This window comes from Sphaeramia orbicularis, chromosome 2 (genome assembly GCF_902148855.1).
Source record: "Sphaeramia orbicularis chromosome 2, fSphaOr1.1, whole genome shotgun sequence".
NCBI lineage: Eukaryota > Metazoa > Chordata > Actinopteri > Kurtiformes > Apogonidae > Sphaeramia > Sphaeramia orbicularis.
The window spans coordinates 30,254,643-30,260,642 of NC_043958.1; the positions used below are offsets into that span (position 1 = coordinate 30,254,643).

Consider the following 6,000-nt stretch of genomic DNA (forward strand, 5'->3'; position numbering starts at 1 on the left):
AGGACTTTTACTCTGTGGAGCTGGGATTACCCACCTCTGGTCAAATCAAATCAAATGATTTGAAAACTTCATAAACCCATATTTATGGACAGCTAGAACATAGAAAACAGATCAAAATTAGAATTAAAATGAACTATTTTAAGCCAACGGTCTAAAGGTCATTTTAAAAGGAACGTCTGGGTCAAAACACGATATTCGAATTCTCTCTGATGGGACATTTTAGAGACAATTTGACAGATTAGTGTTGCTAATTGACCCACATTTTTACTTTTAAATTCATTTTTGCTTTAGTTGGACCATAAGGGATTATCCAAAACAAGGAGCTACTTTATATTGAAAAAAATGTTGGAATGACAATCAATTAAAGTCAGTCAGATTTGTCAGAATATGTCCACGTCAGAGATAATAATAGAAATGGCAATAGTTTCTCTGTAAATGACTTTAACCCTTTCATGCATTGTGGTCACTACAGTGGACACATATTCTGCAGCTGTTCTCTTGTATATTCATGGATTTTGTTGTTTTAGTTCCATATCAGCCAACACAGTGGACGCTCATGCACCATCCCAAACACTGCAATTCATACAATCAATCAATCAATCAAACTTTATTTCTATAGCACTTTTCATACATGTTACATGTAGCACAAAGTGCTTCACAACAAAACCCCCCCACTGTCCCATTGCAAATTAAAAATACAAGCAATCAAAGTAAATTTACAGTAAGAGTTTAATTAAAAGCTAGCCTAAAAAGATAAGTTTTAAGTTTACTTTTAAAAATATGAACACTCGCAGCGGATCTCAGGTCCTCAGGTAGGCTGTTCCATAGTTTGGGGCCATAAAAGCTGAATGAGGCCTCACCATGAGTCTTAGTGTGGACTCCAGGAACAGTTAAGAGATTACTACCTGAGGACCTGAGGGTCTGAGAGGGCTCATATGTAAAAACAAATCAGATAAATAAATAGGGCTAAGACTGTTAAGAGTTTTAAAACCAATAAAAGCACTTTAAAACTGATCCTGAAGCTCACAGGAGCCAGTGCAGAGACCTGAGCACTGGTGTTATATGCTCTCTCTTTCTGGTCCTCGTCAGCAGTCGGGCTGCAGAGTTCTGGAGCAGCTGCAGCGGTGCAATGGTCTTCTTGGGAAGACCAGAAAGGAGAGCGTTAAAGTAATCAATTCGACTTGTGACAAAAGCATGTATCAAAGTCTCTGCACTGGCTCGAGAGAGAAATGGTCGTACTCTGGCAATATTTTTTAAATGATAAAAACCAGTTTTGGTGACAGACCTGATGTGTGGCTCAAAGCTAAGCTCACAATCTAGTAAAACACCCAGACTTTTAACCCTCTCAGAGGAGCCGAGTGAATGGGTTTGGAGCTTAGCTTTGAGCCTCTCCCTCTGAGCCTCAGGACCAACAATTAAAACCTCAGTTTTGCCCTGGTTGAGCTGGAGAAAGTTTGCTGCCATCCAGGACTTAATATCTAAAATGCAATTAAAAAGGGTGTCGATGGGGCTGAGGTCATCTGGAGACACGGCAACATAAAGTTGAGTGTAATCAGCATAACTATGAAAGTTAATGCTGTGTCTCCTGATGACCTGTCCTAGAGGCAGCATATAAAGGTTAAAAAGGGTTGGACCTAAAATTGACCCTTGGGGAACACCACAATCCATTTTGCACCTTTTTGATGAGTGTTCCCCAATACTAACATACAAATCCCTGTTTGTTAAAAATGATTCAAACCAGTTAAAAACAGACCCAGAGAGACCAACTGTGTTATGTAATCTGTCTAAAAGAATGTCGTGGTCCACAGTGTCAAACGCTGCCGTAAGATCCAACAGGACAAAGACGGCAAGCTTTTTGTTGTCCATGTTGGATCTAATGTCATTTAAAATTTTAACCAGTGCCGTCTCTGTACTATGGTGTGCTCTAAAACCAGATTGATAAAATTCTAAAATGTTGTTAGAATTAATAAAATCGTTGATCTGGTTAAAAACAATTTTCTCTAAAATTTTACTTAAAAACGGCAGGTTGGACACAGGTCTGTAGTTACTGGCAAGGCAGGGGTCCAGTTTATGATTCTTGAGAAGGGGTCTGACCATGGCGGTTTTAAGAGCTGTTGGAAAGACCCCTGTCTGCAATGAATAATTTACAATATTAAGAACATCATCATCGATAAATGTAAAAATCGATTTAAAAAGAGACGTGGGAATGGAATCTAAAAAGCAAGTGGTTGTTTTTAACTGTAAAACGACTTTGTTAAGACTCTCAGCATCAACCAGGGCAAAATTCTCCAAAGTGGCAGATAAAACCAGTGGATCTGAGATAAAAGCATTGCCTGGCTGTGGTTGCTGCAGGCCTGACCTGATAGACTGTATTTTACTGGTGAAGTGACTTAAGAACATATCACAGTTGGGCATATTTGAAGGAGCACTTGTTGTTGAAAATGGGGTTAATTACCGAGCTAAATGTGGAAAAAGGACCTTGGATTATGGCGGTTGTCATTTATAAGTTTGGAGACAATATGAGTGTCTTTCTTCCATCAGACAGTTATTGCAGTTTTTAAGTTGTTCCCTGTAAATTTCATAATTGACTGTGATTTTATTCTTGCGCCCACTTTCTTTCTGCTTTCCTGCAATTTTTCTTGAGCTTTTTAGTTTTTTCATTTTTTCCATGGGCAGTTTTTTATTTTTACCCATTTTTACTTTTAAAGGGGCTACAGCATCGAGAGTAGATTTCAATTTATTATTTAAAATTGTCAACACTAAATCACAGGAAGAGGGTTTAAAACAGGGCGAGGAATTGAATTAAAATCTTGGTAAAATTTGAAGTCACTTCAGCAGTAAGATAACGCTTCTTGAAAATTTGTACAGACCGGGTAGCTGAACAATAATACTTACATTAAAAAACACACAAAATGATCTGATATGCCAACATCCACAACAGAGACAGTATCAGCAGAAATTCCATATGTGATCACAAGATCCAGTATGTGGCCTCTGTTGTGAGTGGGTTGTGAGACATGTTGTTTAAAATCCATACAATTTAAATATTTAAAATTCTGTTGCCAACAAGTCTGATTGATTATCAATGTGTAAATTAAATCACCTACAATAATAATTTTCTCATATGTTGAGTGAGCAATGAACAGGAGATCTGAGAACTCACTGATAACGAGTGTAGAGGGCTTGGGGGGGCGGTAGTAAATGCAGATAAAAAGAATATGAGGATTAATTAAAACCAGAAGGTGATACTCAAATGATGAGTAGTGATTAAAATAAACATTTTTGACGCCGTATGAGGTTGGAAAAGATGTGGCTGGTGCCACCTCTCTTTTTCCTGTGCGGGATGAGTATGCGTAGTTATAATCAGGAGGGTGGTTTCATTTAAAATTGCCGCCTCCATCAGCACCTGTCCATGTCTCTGTTAAAAACATGCAGTCTAAGTTCCTGTCAAAAATCATATCATTAATTACAAACGATTTATTTGACAGTGATCTCACGTTTAAAACTGCCATTTTAAAAGTCCCTGAGGGATTGTTCTCCTCGGTTCGTGCATGCGCAGGGGCACAAGATGACTTAAGTTTATGGACCTGCGACCAATCCTCTGTCTTTTAGATTTGTATGTTATGTGGACTGGAATAGTGTGTGTCGGTATACTTAACTCTGATGAGGTCCGAAGTCAGTCCTGAGACTGCGAGGATGTGGATGTTGTGGACGGGGATGCGCACCTAGAGTCCTGGCGCAGTGCCAAATAAAAGTTTATGTTGGCGGAGAGAAAGCGCGCTCCCCTGTAGTTTAGGTGTAGTCCATCCTTATTAAACGAGTCCATTCGATTCCAGAAATGATTAAAATTGTCAATATACGCCATGTCGTGGGCCAGGCAGGAGGATGACAGCCATATGTGTAAAGATAGGAGCCTTGAGAAGCGGCCCATACCACGGCCAATTGTAGGGATAGGGCCAGATATGAAAGATTTCACCTTGCTTGGCGCAGAATATTAAAAAGGTTTAGAAAATCAACCTTTAAAAGCTCCGACTGTCGCCGGGGAACGTCATTGGTGCCGACATGTACTATCACCGTGTTGGACAGAGGGGTGCACCTCCAGGCGTCATGAATTTTTCACTGATGTCCTTTTACTGTGGGCCCCCCTGGGAAAACACATTGTGACAGTCGACCTACACTTCACACGGCGAATAATAGAATCCCCAATCAACAAGGCGTAGGGGCACGGTCTGGGGACGCGCTTGGGGCAACCATCCTGGGGCAGCACTGCGTTCGCTCAGTCCAGGGCCAATCATGTCGTGGAGGAGGCTGCGCAGGTGGAGGGCTTGCCTACGGGGTGGTTTCGTTCTCCGGAGGGAACGAGGCGGGAGACCACGGCCGGAGGATGAGCCTGGTCGGGGGGTGAAAGTCAACACAGCCGGCTGCGTGGGGCGGGTGGGCGAGGCGCACCTTTAGGAGTGCAGCGCATCACAGGGCACCCGAAGTTGGCTGTCTGCTGGTGTTGAGGGCTCTTGGCAATGGTGGAAATCCTGCTCATTCCAACACCTGTTGGACAGGTTGATCTCCGGGGCTGGTTGTGATGTCTTACGCTGTTCGCCAGTGTTTTGCTCGGCACGGCACCAAAGTCCAATCCCCAGGCCCAGAGGGTGTGGAGCAGGTTAGACTTGGCATGGCTCCCTGTTTTATCCAATGATCGCTTAATCACGGCGGGGCAGGGTTGGTCCACTGGCACCGTGTCATCCAGGTGGTGATCCTCTGTGACCCGCGCCAGCTTCCGCCTCCTTGGCATTGGGACATAGCACAACCATGCTGTCGTGAGTTCTTTCGTCATCCTGGATCTGGTGTAGAATGGAGATTCTTTCTTGGAGTATGACAACTTGTGGCTTAATTTATGACATCCTCACCAGTGCCCGGAAAGGTGAGTGATGCCATCGCAACCGTAGCCGTAGCCAGAAGGCTGTGTCAGTTCTTAAAAGTTTAACCACGGCACCGGATTGCTGTTTTCACCAGGATCGGAAAGAAGGTTGTTTAGAGTCAACTTGTGTCTAAGTTTTGCACAGATACTCAAAGTGTTAAATGTGGAAAAAAAATGCATAAATACAGGAGCTAGCTGTGCCTTGTTCTCTTGCCGCGCCACGTTGGCAGCTACCCACAATGCAACTCCATGAACAGTGAGTGGACCCTGCTTTTTCAATACAATTATTGTAACTTTGCTGCTCATGATAAACCTGATCTGCATTAACATGTTTTAGTGTAATCAGTTGCAAATTGTCATTAGACAGTAATTAACAGTTTTCTGAAACAAAAAGTTTTTTTTTTTTTTTTTTTTTTTGCATATCCTCCTGAGACCCAGCAATGCATTTTCTCCTCTGTAGGGACAAAGTTTGACAGTTTAACTTAAAAAAGGCTGTGCATTACAAAGGACATCCATTAAAAAAATCAATCAATAAATAAAAATTATTTTAAAAATGTATCTGAAAAACATTATGCATTATGCAGTTTCCAATCAAGACAATTTTTAATGTAAAAAAGCTAAAACCGTCAAATTCCTGCGTCTCAGGAGGATATTATCTCCATGAAATGACTAATAACTAATATTAGAGTATGATAAAATGTGAGAAAACATTAGCGATTTAGCAATTAGCGGCATTAAAAATGTTTTTATTTCATAGTTTTCACACAGTATATCACTTTCTGATGATGAGTTTTAAATACATGTTTATTCGCTTCAAAAATTAATGCATGGTGTCCAGCTGAGTGGACATTTTGTGACTCCACAAAAAATAGGTTCATAAAAAAAAATTCATTTGCATTGTTTTTTTTTCATGCCTAAAGAGGAATAAAAACACTCAAGAAAAAAATATTGACTAAAGTTCTCATAATTCATGCATGAAAGGGTTAATTTTGTGGAAAATATGAAAACTTTTCAAAATCAAATATCTGATGGAACACACCACCCCAAGTACTAAATAATTTTTCCACAATATTAGTGTTAGGTGG

At 40.8% G+C, this 6,000-nt stretch overlaps 1 protein-coding gene across 1 annotated transcript in view; it reads right to left on the reverse strand.

Annotated features, from left to right (window-relative positions):
- Positions 1-6,000, reverse strand: part of LOC115433979 (zinc finger protein 271-like) — a gene marked incomplete at its 5' end in the record, with an annotated part of 219,668 nt that overhangs the window by 70,680 nt on the left and 142,988 nt on the right. The window lies entirely within an intron of this gene.